At 45.9% G+C, this 16811-nt stretch overlaps 1 long non-coding RNA gene across 1 annotated transcript; it reads left to right on the top strand.

Moving 5' to 3' along the window:
• The first annotated feature begins 373 nt into the window (after positions 1 to 373).
• LOC147650320 (uncharacterized) lies at positions 374 to 13683 on the top strand. Its single transcript, XR_015276766.1, has 3 exons — positions 374 to 462; positions 10985 to 11189; positions 12090 to 13683. It is a non-coding gene; the product is annotated as an uncharacterized LOC147650320 (long non-coding RNA).
• The last annotated feature ends 3128 nt before the right edge of the window (positions 13684 to 16811 follow it).

Here is a 16811-nt window from a genome sequence, read left to right on the forward strand (position 1 = left end):
GTTTCTTGACCTGCTCTTCTGATAAGAGTTTATTTGGCTTGTCTTCATGAATCTTTGCCTTTGTTCTTTGGGTTAACCTGGGGATTTTCAGCACAGAGGGAGAATAAAATAAAAGTGAATCTGTCACAGCTGGGGCTGGAATCCCCCCTCTTTGGGAATACTGCACAGATCCCACCTCTTTTTAAATTTCAACCTCCAAGGACCAGGTAGGCTGTAAAATACAACATTATTTATGTGCACATTAGGCTTTATTTGGATTTCCTTCTGCAAAGCAGGTTGCTGATTTTCCTTTTAATATTACATTAATTAAAGACTATTAAGATAATTAATATTACTCAATTAAAAGGTGCTGCCCACTCATTAATTGCTGCTCAGCTGATGGATGTCTGTTTTTCCAGGTGTTCTGATATGGATAAATCTGGATCATTTGAGGGCTGGATAAAGCAGAGATTCCTGGCCCAGGTAAGCCACAATTCCAGCTCCCACAGGATCCTCCCTGTCCACGGTGGCAGCCATGGCATGGCTCTGCTCTTCCAGAACTTTCCCCTTTCCTGGGATGTTCGAATGGAGAAACCTCACAAACCTGGCCTTTAAATCAGAAGTGTTTTCCCAGAGAGGAGGGAGAATCCCCCTGGAGCAGGCAGAGCCCTGGGAATTGCTCTGACCACGAATCCAAGGCTGCTCTGAGGGATGGGCCAGGGACAGCCCGAGCTTCTTCCCAAGCCCAAATGGTTCCATTCCCACCTCCAGATTTCTCTGGGCACTTCTGAGACTGCAATTGTTGCTTTAAACAATGTGATCCCTCCTGGGCTGTCTCATCTCTCTGAAATATCTGATTGATACTCAAGGGCTTGATAGAAAGGCCTTGTATGGAAAAGGTTCTGATAAACCTGAAGGTTCTGAGGACCCTGGATTCTGCCAGCAGTGCCACGTTTTAGGAAAACTTCCCTGGCACCAAATTCCCAGTTGGTTTTGTGCCTAAAGAGGCTCCTGGAGCAGGGGCTGGGCAGGGTTAAAGGAATAAAGCAGGGATTTATTAAAAGCCCTTCCAAGGATGCACCTTGGGCACTGCAAGAGCCCGGCCCGGGCTGCACCCAGGATGGGCCCTGGCTCAGGAGTTTCACCCTTGGATCAGTTCTGGTCCATTTCCACCCTGGGGTGAATTGTGCAATTCCAGCTGCAGGTGATGCAGTCCCATCCTCCCAGGCTGCTCTCCTCAATTCGCTGCTGGTTGCACTCTTTGGGCCTGGAGCTGCAGCGCTGTCCTTGCTGTGGGGCTGGAGAAGGATTGTTGTGTGTGCCTGAGCTGTGAGGAGACCCTGCTGACACTTTGTGTGGAGTTCAGAGTTCTGCACCAGTGCAGAGGCTGGAAAATAACACAGCTCAAAGTGAAGGCATCAGGTTGTGTTTGCAGAACCTCAGCTGAGCTCTGGCTGAACCCCCAGGGTTTTCCTGCTCTTCCCAGCCCCATCGGTGGCTTTGGACACACCAGAAGTTGTTGTTTCCTAAGAAATGCTGAGCCCCAAACCCCCCTGCTCTCCCTGCCTTTGTCCTCAGCTGCCTCCCTTGGAATTTGGAATTTGGAATTATTTCCTTTGCCCTGGAGCAGGAGCATTTTTCACCCACTGTTACAGCAGGGAACGAATTCTCATCCCCCAACTCTCAGAGTGACTTTGAGTATTTGCACTGACAGCTATAAAGTATTTTGGATAAAGGCAAAGTATGTCCTGCTGTTCTTTACATGCTTTAAATATTTCTGGGTAAATTCTGTATTAATCTGGATATTGGGAAAGGCTGGAAATAACTTTTATGCTGGAATTTCGTGCATGATGGGCATTTAACTTAAAATAACCCTCTGGGACAGACCCACCCCTGCATTAATTTGATAAAGGCAATCTGTGCTAATTAATTAGCTGTTGTCAAACTTGTTTTTAGAACTACTTCTTGGAAATACAGCATTTTTTCTTAATTGATGTTGTCAAAACTGAAATACTCAACAATAATTTAGTTCCTTCATTTGACCTAATAGTTAATCAATTAGGAGTGTTATTGATGTCATCTTTTAAATAGAAACAAATTGCATTGTCAAAGTATGCTAGCGTATTTTCCAACTATTTTCTGATACATTTCAGAGTCAAGTAGTTCAAGATTGTTTTAAGGGACTAAGAAATAAAATAATTCTGTGGATATTACAGGGATTTAACTCCACTTTTCTGTTTCTGTCTCTGAGGCAACAGGAAAATGCTTTGGCCAATGCCCTATCTCAATGGGATGAGTGTTATGTTTATAAGAAATGTTTCAGAAAGTAAAACTTCTTTTCCATTCTGTTTTTTGATGTTCAAATCTGAGTAAAATCCCGAACTGAATTTTTACATCTCAGAACTTTGATATTCTTTAATTTCACATCGGTGGTGCTGCTCCAAGCCTGATTAGGTAACAAATGTCACCACTCAAAGATTCCCTGTGGGAAAACTTCCTTTCCTCTTCCCAGCAGTGGGAGGAAATAAAACGTGACCAGAGCATGTCCTTGGCTGCAGGACAATGTGGAATGTGCTGCTTCTTGGTCACAGTCACACAATCCTTTAGGCTGGAAGAGAAATCCAAAAGCATCGAGCCCAACCTCACTGAGCAGGTGTAAAATGACCTTTCTGGAAGAGACAGCTTGAGAAGAGACTCCTTTTCCACCTAAATTGTTTCAAAATCCACAATTTTAATATTTTCCGTGCCTTCCTCTATAGTTCTTTTCCTAAGAAAGTTGGAAACACAAAGGCTGTGACAGAGGGACTTGTGCCACACTCACCCCTGGGACTTCAGCTGAGCTTTCCCAGCTCTCCTCAGGGAAATCCAATATTTCCTGAGCACTTTGTGGAGCAGTTCAATCCCTCTCCTCAGTGGCCACGTGTGTGCAGGGACACTTTACTCTGGGTCAGTGCTCCCTGCATCCCAAATTTACACTCAGGAACAGCTGGCTCATTCCAGAACTATGTGAGGCAAAGTTGAGGATGAGATGTGGAACCTCCCTCTTCTCCAGCCTGATCTGTCACCCTTGTTCTAAATTTAAATCTGTGTTTACAGGATGCAAAAGGGAAGAGGCAGGCAGTTAAATTAAGCAGCAAAACATCTCGTGCTTATTTTGAGGTCAGACAAGTGGATTTTCTTTTCCATATGGTGAATCCAGAGCCTGGTGGGTGATGTGCACGTTTGTGAGAGCTCTGTGAACAAGTGAGCCGTGCTCAGAGGGACCCTGGCTTGGCTTCTGACCCTTTCAGGGTTATTTTTGGCAGCAAAATTCCATAGAATAATGAGTGGGGCTGGAGCAGGGAGTTGGTGGAGCTTTCTCAGGAGGCTTTTCCAAGGGGCACTTTGCTCTGCTTAGGCTGCACCTCCCTGTCCATCCCCTCCTCCAAGCCAAGCCCAGGGAACTGAACCTGGGGAGCCCTGTCAAAACCAGCAGGTTCTGGCTGGAAATGGAAATTCCTTCCATTTCCTTCCTGAGAAACACCTGCAGATCCCAGGGAGCATCCCAGAGCAGGGATGAGCTGCTCTCAGCTCCCCAGGGCTCTGCTGCCTCCCAGGCAAAGCCTGGATTTGCTCAGCTCACCGATTCTGCTCCCTGCACTGAGCTATTTCAGCCCCAGATGAGGACTCTGGTCCCAGCCCTTGGAGGGGATTTTGTGGAATGTTTGATGGGAATGGCCCAGCCTGCACTGGGCTGAGCTTTGCTCTCCTCTCCCTGTGTCTGCACATCCTGAGTGGGAGCTGAATTTTGGAAATGAGCTGCTCCCCTTCAAGGGAATTCAGCAGCTCCTGGCTATAATGGACAGCTTTAGGTCATTGCTGTTATTAGGATGGGAAGCTGCCCATTTTCTCTCTTTCAGTACAAGAGACATCTCTAAACTGATTCTCAGAGCGTCCCAGCTATAGAGAAACCCAGCTGGAGTTGCTGAGAATGGGACTGAATGTGATTAAAGGAAATTAACTCTGGATAAAATTCAGGTTGAAGTTCTGAGACCTTAAGTTCTTATCTAGCCCAGCATTGTGCACACACACAGTCACTGTCTCCATCACTTTATATCTTGGGACTTAACCACATTTGTGTTGTAATTTTATTAGAAAAGGTTGATGTCCAGGTATAGATAAAGGAACTAAAGGGATAAATATTCATCCTGTTTATTGCATCTGCTTCTGGTGCTTTTGTAGCAGAGGTGAAAGGAGAATAAAGCCTCCCAGATAAAATTTTAATAATAATTTTATGATTCTGCAACAGCAACTCTATTGTGAAATAGTCTGTGTTGTGTTCCCAGCCTGGCAGTGCTGCAGGTTTGTGCCTATTTTTACCTCTTTGAAACTTATTTATTGCCAGCTCCTGCAATTTATTACGCAGGATCCAAAGGCAGGGACAGTTCTGTGGATTCCAGCAGAGTAAGCTCTGTTGTGGGGTGGTTGAGATGATTAAGGAAGGTCTTGTACAGCCAATTACTCCCAGTAATTTCATTAGAAAAGACAAAGGCAACGTGAACTTTGTGTAATTCCCACTCTAACACCGGGATCCATCATTTCCATTAATAGCAGCTTCCAAATTTTGAAGTGAAGAGGTTCAGTCTGAACTCCAGTCCCTTCCAAGAGGAATCCAAGAGGAAAATGCAGGGGTTTGTGCCCTCCCTGTGTGCAGGGTGGATGTTGTGGAGCAGGGAACACCTGGAATAGGACACATTTCCATGGAAAACCTTTGTTTTGTCCTTCCCAGACCCCCCCTCCCGTGCCTGTGATCAGCAGAACCTCATCCCCAGCACTTGTTTGATTCTATTCCTGCTTTTCATCTCCCAATAATTCCCTAAATAAATCAGCAATGCTACCTCAGCTTCCCTGTGTCCCACTGGGAAAAGCTCCCTGCCTGTGACAGTGCTTTCAGCATCTCTTCCACTTTCCCAGACCCTTTTTCCTTGTTTGTTTTACATCCAGATGTCCCTTTAAATTAGAGCTCCTCAGAGCAAGGCAGGAGAATTCCCATATTAAAAACATAAACAAAGGGGCATTGTTTTATCTTTAAAGCTCTTTCCTTCTCCCCTCATTCCTCTCTCCTGAACTCAAAATACCCAGCTATAATTAAATATCCTCTTCAGGAGGGAGGGAAGTGCCCTCACAGGACTGGAGAGGCCAAAGCAGGGTGGGAGAGCAGAGCTTTGCCCCAGCCCTGTGGTGGGAATCACAGCATTGCCTTTGCTCCAATCCCTCCAGGCACATTCCCAGCAGGATCCAGAGCTATTTGTGCACATCCCCAGGCCCAGCTAAAGTCCATATTCTGAGCTAACTTCAATGTTTACTGTAAGTTTAATTTAAAAGCACATATATGGAATTAAGGGAGTATTCAACATCTTGGACCTTCCTTTATGATCCATATTCATTGTCCACCTCGTTCTTGGTTTTCCTTCCACTCCTGAGCATGCAGCCACAGAGAAACAGGATGGGCAAAAATAAACCTGACAAACTAGAAAAGAAAATTAGTTTTATTTGCACAAGACAAGTGATAGATTTTTATTTTTTTTCTCCTTCAAAGAGGGTTTTTATAGAGGAAGAGGTTGAGAAATATTATTTTCTGTCAGGCTTTAAGGAATTCCAGCTCCAACATCTAAGGCAGGCTCAGGAGTCCTGTTTAAACTTGGTTGTTCAACCTTTTCTTGAGAAAGTACCTCAGAGTATTTCAGAGTATTTCAGAGCACACAAAGACAATGGGATCATTAATAAAATAAATCAGGGCATCTATTCTTGGGGCACTCAGCCAGGATAGTAAAGTTGTCCTGAAAGGACACAAACACCAGACTGGAAATGAAAACCTGCTGCTATCTTTAATTCTGAATCTCCTGTATTTTCCCTTTTTATTTGTAGCCGGTAATTTGAGGGCAATGACATCAATTAGCAGTTTAATTGGAGTTGCAGGGACTGTCTAATTGGGAAGCAGGGGTGTGCCAGGTAATAAGTTCCATTTCCAATGAACTCCAAGCAGCAGAAGTGTGGAAGAGACTTTTCAGCATGACCCCATCTCCAAAGAGGAAATGTTTGGCTCTGCTGGGAGAGGACAATGAGGAGCCAGCTGCTGGAGCTGGGGCAGAAATCAGAGTCATGGCAGGGAAAACAAAAGAGTTTCCAAGCCAGAGCTCAGAGCAGAGATGCTTTTCTCCCTGGCATTTATCAGCTCCTTCCAAGTAATTTGGTGGAATTTGGAGTGGTTGTTCCAAAAATATATGGGATGGGAAGCTGGAATTGGGGCAGGAAGTTGTGGAGAGAGAAATCATCTTCCAAGGAGGTGGAGAGGAGCAGAGCAGGGGCTCAACAGGCTCTGAAGTCAACCCTGGCACTCCAACCTGAGCACGAGGGAAGCTTTGGTTCATGAGACAAAATAATTCCATAGATTCCAGCAAGAGAGAGAGCTGGATGCTTTCCCAAAGTTCCCACATCCAGGGGCTGGTTGATATTCCAGATTCACCTGTTTGTTATTGAATGGAGATGGTGTTTATTCTCCAAGCATCCTGAGTCATCAGGTCCTGTGGAATGCTGAGAAGAGAGTGGTTGTTGTTATTTCATGTTTCATGTCATTTGTAAGACACAAGAGCTGCCAAGCCACAAACTGAAGACAATTCCCACATTTTGCCACTGGAAGGGGCAGCTGGGGCCAATCTGAGCAGGAACAGGGCATTGCAACTCCTCCCTTCCCACTCTGACATTATTTCGATCTCCCCTTCCTTCCATCCATTCTCTGCTCTTGGCTGAACACCCAGGCATGATTTTATTACCTTGTGAAATCAATGAATCTCAGCAGAAAGCCTCATGAGCTTTAAATGGTCCAGAATTAGTGTGTGCAGCAGGCAGGGCCCAATTAATCAATCAGTCAATCAATCAATCATCCCCAATTAATTGTTTTGTAGAGTGGCCCTGGATTGATCCCTGGGTGAGCTGAGCCCCAGGACTGCCTGAGCTCTGGCAACAGCTGATGGACCTAAAAGTTCTGGAAATTAAATGATTTAAATGAATATTCAATCATTAAATCAATGCTAAGCAGAACAAGAGGTGACATGTCCTCCTGTTTATTTGAAAATTAAACCTGGACAGCTGTTGAGCACTGCTATTTTTCAAGGATTTATGGATTTCTGGGCTGGCATTCTGTCTTGTTCGTGTCCTTTTATTGGCTTTTGATGCACTAATTTGGAACTGCATTATAATCACAGTGGTTAGGGAGAGATGGCCTTGGGGTTTTTCTTCTCAAGCTGGCAGAGAGAGATGATTTGAGTTGTGTGATTCAACCCATGAAAAATAACCACATTTTCATGGGCTTTTGGGAATATCAGCAGGGCAGGAAGGAGGCTCTGTGGGCATGAGCCCCCAGGATAAATAAAACATTTTATTCCCTTGGGGTGAAGATGTGCCTTGAGAACCATTGCTCCATCTTTTGGGGGACACAGAAGGATTTAAATTTCCTGGGATTCATCCAAATCCTTAAATATATTCTAAAAACGAGAGGGGGAAAAAAAAGATATTTCTGTGATAAAGTTGTGTTTCAGCTTTGGTGATTTTCCAGGTGCAAGCCTGCAGTTTTCAATAAATAATTGGAAACAACTGCAGCAATGTTGGGCTACAGGACTCTCCAGCTGTAGGATTGATACCAAATCCATCTGTTTCCCTGGCTGGTGGCACATTTGTATTTGTGTTTCCTGTGAAATAATTCAGCTGAAAATATTCTTTATTGGGCTGAGAAACCAGGAATGCTCCACCAGAGTCGGGACTTGTGGGTGCTCTGCTCAGAATTCCCAATTCCTACCGGCATCCGTGACTTTCTGCTCTTTCCTAGCAAGAATTCCTCATCTTTTCGCTGGACTTACACAGCAGGAAAGGGTCAGAACAGCTGGAAAGCTGCTGTGGAGAGTTGTGGGCAGGCAGCACGTGGGAGAACATGTTCAGAGGATGTTCAGACATGCTCTGATTCCCTCAGGTCGGGGTGGGATTTCACTGGGATTTCTGTGGCAGAGGGGATTTCTGGAATATTGGCCAGTGCAGACTCTCAGTTTCCTCTCGGATGTTTCCCTCTGGGCTGGGTGGGCCCTGCTGTCACCCTGTGCCCTGGTTCCCAGTCCTTTACTGGCATCTCATGAAAACACACAGGGGGATGAGTGAAAAAGGCCCTGGAAAATCCACTGAACACATTTCCACCCCTTTCTTTTCTCCCCTAAATCGATGTGCCTTTCTCCAGAGCTAAAGTCAGTGTCTCTTTGAGCCACCCTGAATGCAGCAGAAATGCTGCAGTTCCTCAGCTGCAAAGACATTTCCTGAGAGCATTCTGGAGCCAGGACACATTTCCATCTCTCCTGTCTGATTTCTAAAGAGAGCACAGAGTGGGGCAGCTGAAAGCCAGCAATTTAAAAGCGGGGAGCATTTCTGGGTGTTTGTATGTGCATTGTGGCTCTCCTTGATCCAGGGAACCACAGGTCCCGTGGTCATTTTCTGGCACAATCTGGAGGTGCTGAAATGATTTGGGATGAGATCCTTTGCTGAGTCATAACACTTGACTTGAAACCACGGGGAAGCTTTTAGCATCAATAAAAACATTCCAGACTCTCCCTTCAAGGCAACATCTCGTGTTTACAGCTGCACCACTGCAGCACTTCAGCTGCTACACTTTCAAGTGTTCCTGAAAAACACCTCTCATTTTATGACATTTCATCTCCCAGCATTAACAGATAATCTTGTACAATCCAAATAGATTTGCAAGTAAGGCCAATTATCCTGGCAGGAGCAGCTGGGTGAGGGAAGCCGTGGGCTGGGAGCAGAGAGAGCTGTGCTGTTTATTACAATGTCCAATAAATCATTTACAGCCAGAACCAATTACCTGTTTATTTCCAGTGCCTGCTCTTCAATTAACAGGGGGAATATGCACCTTTAAAGGAGATAATTTCTCGGGATGCAGTAGATTGTTGTTCCAGCCCCGAGCTGAGCTGTTCTATTGGAGTTTCATTGGGAGTCTTTGCTGAGAGCTCAGCCAGCCCCAGGGCTGGCATTACCTGGGCTCTGCAAATTTGGGAGCAGTTACCAGTTAGTGACAGGGAAAGCTCTCAGCACCCCAGCTCTGAGTGATCCTTGCTGGAGCAGGCTGGGATAACCCTCCCTGGGGAGCTGGGAAGTGCTGGTGGGCACCAGGAGCTCAGCCAGACCCCCAGTGGAATCAGCTCCTTTTACTGGGAGTTCTGGTCTTTCACTGCTGCCACCTGTGAGTGCTCAAACCCGACCCTGATATAATTCCTGTGATGATGGTGGAGAGCACAGCCAGTGGGAGAGGGTTTTTTTTAATATTTATGTATAAAATTCACAGGGAAAGTCAAACTGTCCCATTCCCAAAACCTGGGGCACAGACTGGCAGCGCTGGGAGCGTTGGGGACTGAGCTGGGAATGGCCCCAGCCTGACGGTCTGGAGTCAGAGCAGGATTTCTCCTGGAGGATTCCTGGTAACAGATTGCTCCAGCCACCTCCCCAAGAGGAGCCAAGAAAAGATGGGTGAACTCCTGTGGAATGGGAGAGTCCAAGGTCAAATCCATAGAAACTGAGGAACTGTGGGGAGTGCAGGTTCCTGGCTGAGATTTACAAACTAAATGAGGATTGCTTTGCATTTATTTGAATAAGAGCATTTTCCATCCCTGGAAGTGTCCAAGGCTAGGTTGGACGGGGCTTGGAGGAACCTGGGATAGTGGAAGGTGTCCCAGGGTATTAAAAAAACCATAAAAGGTTCTGGCAACCTGAAAAACCAGTGGGGTGGGGACTCTGGAAGTATCTCCTGAGAGATCCAGGATTTGCCTAGGGAACACTGATCCGTAACAACCCCAAGGGACAATCAGTGTCTGTCAAATAGTTTGATTCAATTACTTTGCATTATCAACAGAAAGAGTGAAAAAAGGAGCAAAGCTTGGTGTGTTTCTATTTCTGACATTTGCTGTGCCAATTAATGATTAATGATTGATGATTAATCCCACAGACTTTTTGGTGACAGGGCTGGGAAAATCTTCCTGACACAGGAGACTTCAGCAATTATCCTCCAGACTAAGTGCTGGGACTCTGTAATTTATGACACCTTTATCTCCTTTGGGATAAAACAGCAGTAAATATAATGCAGAGAAAAGTCTCACAGGGCCAGGAGAATTCATTTGTAAAGGAGAGAAACTCTTCGGCTTTCAAGTTCTTTCCAACTCTAATTTCTCTGCAATGAGGAGAGGGACAGAAAACTGTGTTTTTATCATCTTTAGTGATTAAATGTTTCTGTTGTTCAAAGTAATTCCTGTGTTCAGTGGATATATTTAGCTGTAGAACAGCAAAACATCTCAAAGCAGAAAATATGGAGCTACTCTGACTCCTGAATGGAAAACAGGGAGGGAATTCTCAGAGTTTATCTTGTAAAGCAAATCAGGAGGTTTGGAGTGCCCATCCCTGCAGGTGTCCAAGGAATTCCTGGAGGTGGCACTCAGAGCTCTGGGCTGGGGGCAGGGTGGGCATCAGGCACAGCCTGGACTCAGTGATCCTGGAGGGCTTTTCCAACCTGGATAATTCCACGATTCTGTGGTTCCCTGAACTCTGCAGCTTTGCTGCAGCTGGAATTTCAACCTGCACGGGGGTTCTGCCAAAGGAGACTCTGGCACCAGGTCCTGCAGCAGAGCTCAGCTCAAACACAGGATTTTCAGGACCTTTCCCTTCAGTAAACGTTGCTCAACCAAAATGTCTGAGCAACCCAAAACTGATTAATCATCGCCTCCAGGAGAATTTATTTATTAGGCATTAATCCATTAGCACAAGTTTTAGATGGGAAAGAAAGAAACATTAGGAAGAAAAACATTGTAAATCTAATTCTTCTGGGAACTGTTAGTGGCTAGTTCTAGTGAGAATTGCTGAGGCCATGAGCAATCCAGATGTTTATTGTTTGGCTAAGGCTGATTTTTCCTTCTTCCTGCAGTTCATTAACAAGGAGTGAGAGAGTTCCTGGGCTTGGAGAGGGAACAACTGGATGGACAAACCTCTGATGTGGTGTTTGCTGTAAGCAAAGCTGTTGGTTCTGTTCTAGAAGAGCTCTCTGCTTTTCCATTGAAACAGATTTCAACTGGCTTCAAAACCAAAAATCATCTGAAAATGGATTTTAAACCCACACTGAGACATGCAAGGTTAGATTTCCTAACTTTACAAAAGTTTTTGGATATTACTTTAAAAGTACATAAATCAGCATTTTCAATGGGAAGAGCCACATTTAAATTGTTAAAATCCCTGGGAGGTGAAACAGAAACTCACTGGAAGAAAACTTGGCTAAATCCACTTTAGAAATGTTTGTCTCAGGACTGTCAGTCACAGCAGGCTCAGGGCAGTGTCTGAATATTGACTGTGTGCTTTGGGAAGGGAACATCCCAAAGGGAAACTTCAGGGATTAAAATCAATTTAGCCCTTCTTGTCATTTTTTCTTAATAGCCCTACGAGGGAATATAAATTTCAGATTAGGGAATGGTTTAAATAATTTCTCTGTTGTCTGCTGAGGAGAAATGCTTTCCCTTTAAAATAGTTCTTTCTTTTCTCTCTGCCTTTCCTTTCTGTAGCAGGTTCTGCTGCAAACCCATCAATCTGAATCATTGGTTAACAATCTCACTCTGGTGATAAACTGATGGGTGCTGCAAGCTAATTTATTCTAATTTCAATCTAACATCTTCTATACTCGATTGTGATCGGGGGAAAAACCCTCAATCCATCAAAGGGAAACAAGAAAATGTCCCCTGCCTGGAATAAGCAGACACTAATGTCTATATTGTCTCTAGAATTCCTTGGCTCATGTCTTTAATTTGTGTCTAGTTTTCATCTGTTGAGGCATTTTTACAGAGTTTGAACTTAAGAAATAAGTACATTTTAAGAATATTTTGATATGGAAGGGGTAGGGGAAAAATGAGTGAAATATCCTGTTTGGCACCGTGGCCAAAGTGAGCTTCAAAAAGACATTTTTGTACCTAATTGCTCATTCCATATCACAGAATCAGGGAATGCTTTGTGTTGGAAGGGACCTAAAAATCTCAAAATTACAGACTGCAAGGACATCCTGTGAGTTTGCATGGAAAGGGATTGATCCAGATGTGTCTGCATCTCTTCCCAACACCGTGGGAATCTCCAGGAAACCTCAGGGCACCAGAAGAGGCCAAGGAAAAGAAGATTTCAGCAGCACCACAAGGCCGATGCACTCGATGTGTCTCATTTTATCAGGGAGGTTGTTTAAAGCACCCAAACCCCAGGAGAGTGCTTGGAGCAGCTGATTTTGGTAGTTGCCTGATTTTATTTCTCATCAGTAACAGTCAGAAATGCAATCAGAACCATCCCCAGGCCCGAAGTCCTGGAGAATTTGCTCCAGACCTTCTCCCTGGAAACCTTTTCCACACAAATCCACAGGCTGGTGCCAGAATCTCTCTTGCCTTGGCATTAGCACACCCAGGGTCACACACAAGACTTGAAGCTCCTCCTTTGCCTGTCCCAAACTGCTCTGTTTCAGAGCCAGATAAATGTTCACACCCCAAAAACCATTGCTGTGTGTCTCCTTCCACACAGGAACAGCTCAGTTCAGCACTGGCATTATTGAACTGTGAAGTATTTACTGGTGCCATTATTCAGAGCCTTCCTGAAAGCCCACACAATTTCACTGAAAATGCTCAGGAGCTCAGGGACTGATCCCAGCTGTTCCAACAGGATCTGCACAGCTGGCAAGCTGCTAATGAATATTGGGATTGGGGAGTTTTTACCAGGAATCCGAGCTTTGGAAATCACGGCTCTGCAGTTTTCAAAACCGAGTCCCACTCCAAGGAGTGAAATTAATCTGAGTTTCAAACAAAATCTTGTATTTCTCTATTAACCCTTTGTCAGTTTGCATTTCAAGTGTTATGAAAGCATATTTTGCCACCTAAGTAAAAAATACTTTGAATTTATGAAGTTTTCTGTCTAAGAACAAGAAAACATTTCAGGCCCTCAGCCTGCTTAGTGACTCAGTCAATCAGTAACTCACAGCTCATTTTATTGGCAGGGATCACTGAGGGAGATTTATCCTTCCAAGAGCTGCTCCTGGTCCTTGGGTGGGATTTACCAGCGAGCAGGGCTGCTCTGATGTGCAGTTCAGCCTCCTCCTCACACGTTTGTCCCTTTGGATGAGCTCTGGTGGATTTGGAAAAGCAAATCCTGCCTGAGTGTTCCTCTGCAGTGGCAGTTTGGAAACACAAGCCCAGATGGCTCAGTCAGATTTCACAGCAAAGCACGGAGCAGCTGTGGGAATAAAAGAGAGAAAAGAGGGGAAAGAAGGGAAAAAAACACCTCCTGTCTGTTTTATCCATCTTAGCAAAGACTCTGCTTGGAAGGAACAGAGTTCACTTGGAGCCAGTTAGCTCTGAATGCCAACAGGACTAAAATTCCTTCATTAATACACCAAGATTCTTAATTGTGACCTGTGTGCTCTTTCTGAGCTGCCAATCAGCTCGTTTTTTCTCCCTCAGGACAATTCCAGGTGTTCTTTGGCCTCCACTGAGGTTCCCATCTCCCAGGAAAGCAGAAATTGCTTCATGGCAGGGAAATGTGCAGTAGTTGGTGCAGTGTGACTAAAGGGAATATTTTATTCCGTGTTTAGTGACAGCTTTGCAGCCCTGCACGAAGGATTTTGCAGGATGGATAATTCAGAATTGGCCTGCACAAAGAATTTGACCCACGACTCCAAAATTCAGCTCAGCAACCACAGAGTAATTTGGATTATATCAAATAAACAGCAAACAAGGATCTTTTCCCTTGGAGCAGCAAAGGGTCAGAATCTTTATCAGGTGGTGGCTTTCCTTCGATCCCTCGAGCTTGTTAATTAGCAAATGAAAGTGCAATGAATTAGCAAATCCAATAACCTGGGATTTCTCTCAGTCTTTGTGAGCCCTGTTCCTGCCAGGCTTGGACTGACTCCACACTCCAGGCACGAGAATTTCCATGGGAATGGACTGGTTTGTCACAGACAGCAGCCTGAGAGGACTGAGCAGTGAGATTAAAAACTTCTTAAATCACAGCAGAGCAGCAGCAGAGGAAACAAAGAAACCACACTGTAAAAACTTCCTTATTCTGGGGTTTTTTAGGTCCAAGATAGATTGAAAAGCCTTTCAACACTTGACCAGGAATCTGGTCCTTCTGTCGAGCCTTTCCTGCTCAATTATCCAAAATATTTTGGAGATCAGTGTGGTTCCCTCTAGCAGAGAATCCCAGAATCCCAGGATGGCTCAGGCTGGGAGGGAGCAGAGCTCAGGGAACAGGATTGTGTCCAGGCTGCTCTGGAATATCCCCGGTGAGGGAAGCTCCACAGGGCTGTTACATCCTATAAAAGGGGTGTAAAGTCCTGTGGGAATATCTGGGAATTCCTCCCCAGGATTTCACAGCAGCAACCAAAGGCTGTCCCCAGCACAGATCTCACAAAAGCTGGGATGTCCCAGCCAAGCTCAGCAGAGCGAGCCAGGGCTGGCTCTGTGCTCCTGCAGCAGGGATGCCACAGGGATCACACACACATTCTCCTGGCCACATGCCCAGGGATTTTTGCTTGTTGAAGGCTCCTCTTTGTTTCTGTTGAATCCCAGAATCCCTAAGGCTGGAAAAGAGTCCAGGCTGTGCCTGATGCCCACCTTGTCCCCAGCCCAGAGCTCTGAGTGTCACCTCCAGCCCTTCCCTGGACACCTCCAGGACTCCAACCCTCCCTGGGCAGCCCCTTCCAGTGCCTGAGCTCCCTTTCCATGGGGAAATTCCTGCTGCTGTCCACCCTGAGCCTGCCCTGGCCCAGCCTGAGGCCGTTCCCTCTCCTCCTGTCCCTGTTCCTGGGAGCAGAGCCCCATCCCCACCTGGCCCCAAGCCCCACGTCCATGAGCTCAATTAGCATTGGGCTTGATGAACCTGCAAGGTGGGCTTTGCATTTCCCTGAGATTTCACAGCTTCCTTGTTTTCAGGAAAACCGTGGAGTGTGTGCCTGGCTGGGCTCTGTGACAGCTGCTGCCACAACCTTTGCTGCTTCAGAACTTCCCCAGTTTCCTGCTCAGAGAGAAAAAAAAGAAGAAATGTTTCCCTTTTGACTTAATGCAGAGGCATTTGAGGATAATGAGGAGCTGAATTCCCAGCATCCATCCCCAGCAGCGATGGATTTTTGGGTGAGAGATGATGGGAGCAATCATTTGACTGGAGCAGTCAGATATGGTTTAGCACCTGCAGGAATGACTCAGGAGCTTGATCAGCTCCTCTCATTTCCCTCTGGAATTCTGGAGATGTTGTGTTGCTTGTGGAGGTGCCAGTCCCTGCAGGGGCTCTCAGGGACAGCTCAGGCTCACCCTGGCCCTGTGCAGCAGCTCTGGCCCTGCTGCACTTTGAGCTGTGTTATTTTCCAGCCTCTGCACTGGTGCAGAACTCTGAACTCCACACAAAGTGTCAGCAGGGTCTCCTCACAGCTCAGGCACACACAACAATCCTTCTCCAGCCCCACAGCAAGGACAGCGCTGCAGCTCCAGGCCCAAAAAGTGCAACCAGCAGGGAATTGAGGAGAGCAGCCTGGGAGGATGGGACTGCATCACCTGCAGCTGGAATTGCACAATTCACCCCAAGCTGGAAATGGACCAGAACTGATCCAAGGGTGAAACTCCTGAGCCAGGGCCCATCCTGGGTGCAGCCCGGGCCGGGCTCTTGCAGTGCCCAAGGTGCATCCTTGGAAGGGCTTTTAATAAATCCCTGCTTTATTCCTTTAACCCTGCCCAGCCCCTGCTCCAGGAGCCTCTCCAGGCCTCAGTGCTGGGGAGCTCTCATGCCAAAAATGACTTTTTGAGGTCTTTTCTGCTAAGGCCAAGGCTAATCCAAGAGCAGGTCCTGGTGGGAATAAGCAATGACTCTTCATGAATAACAATAGCACAATCAGGCCCTAAATGAGACATTTATTCAACCTTTCTCATCTCCTCTAAATCCCCTTCCCTGCATTGGCATCTGTGTTCCTGGAGGAAAGGACTGACTAACTACAGCTTTATTCCAGGAGGCAACAGCAGGAGGAAGGAGGATGCTTTGAAATGATATTTCAGGCATATTGTTAATAGCCCTGCTTGGTTCTTCCCACCTTCAAACAAGGTGAGTGCAGTGCAAATCCTGACAGGGGGGGAAAGAGGAGCCTCTGAGCATCTCCAAATTCCCTGCTCAAAGTTCAGAGTGTGATCTGCAGTGTCCAAAGGGACAGAGAAGTGCAGATTCCTCATGTTCTTTTCAAACTGAGATGCTCAGATTTGTCAGTACCTCATCCTGTATTAAAGAAGAATTCAAAGTTTGGTATTAACACAATCTCCTCCTGGCTCCAAAGATCTTCCTGCACTTCCCACAGCTTCCCAATGTTCTCTCCCTTCAACAGGGAAGGAATCTTTCTAGGTTAAAATCACAAAGACAGATAAGGCCCCACTTTTCACCCCCAGCCTCTGTCTGGGCCATTTCTTGTTGCTCTGCTCCTAGCCATGCACAAAAGCCCAGTAGGTTTCAGTTTCATGGTCCTTCTGCAAAAGTGTGTAAAACTTTCAGGGTGCACTCACTAAACCATGACTAAAAGGGCTTGAGGAGGACAGAGATTCCAGGGAAAAAATAAAAAAATCCTTGGGCACAAGGAAAAAAGTTGTGTTAATTGAGCTTTCCGAGTGGTACCAGCAGCCCTGAGAGAAATAAAAATTTCAGGATGTCCCATAAAGAGCAGAGGAAGAAAGGACAGAGGCAGCAAGGCTCGGGTAACTCTGGGA

This window comes from Cyanistes caeruleus, chromosome 15 (assembly GCF_971803275.1).
Source record: "Cyanistes caeruleus chromosome 15, bCyaCae1.hap1.1, whole genome shotgun sequence".
Classification (NCBI taxonomy): domain Eukaryota; kingdom Metazoa; phylum Chordata; class Aves; order Passeriformes; family Paridae; genus Cyanistes; species Cyanistes caeruleus.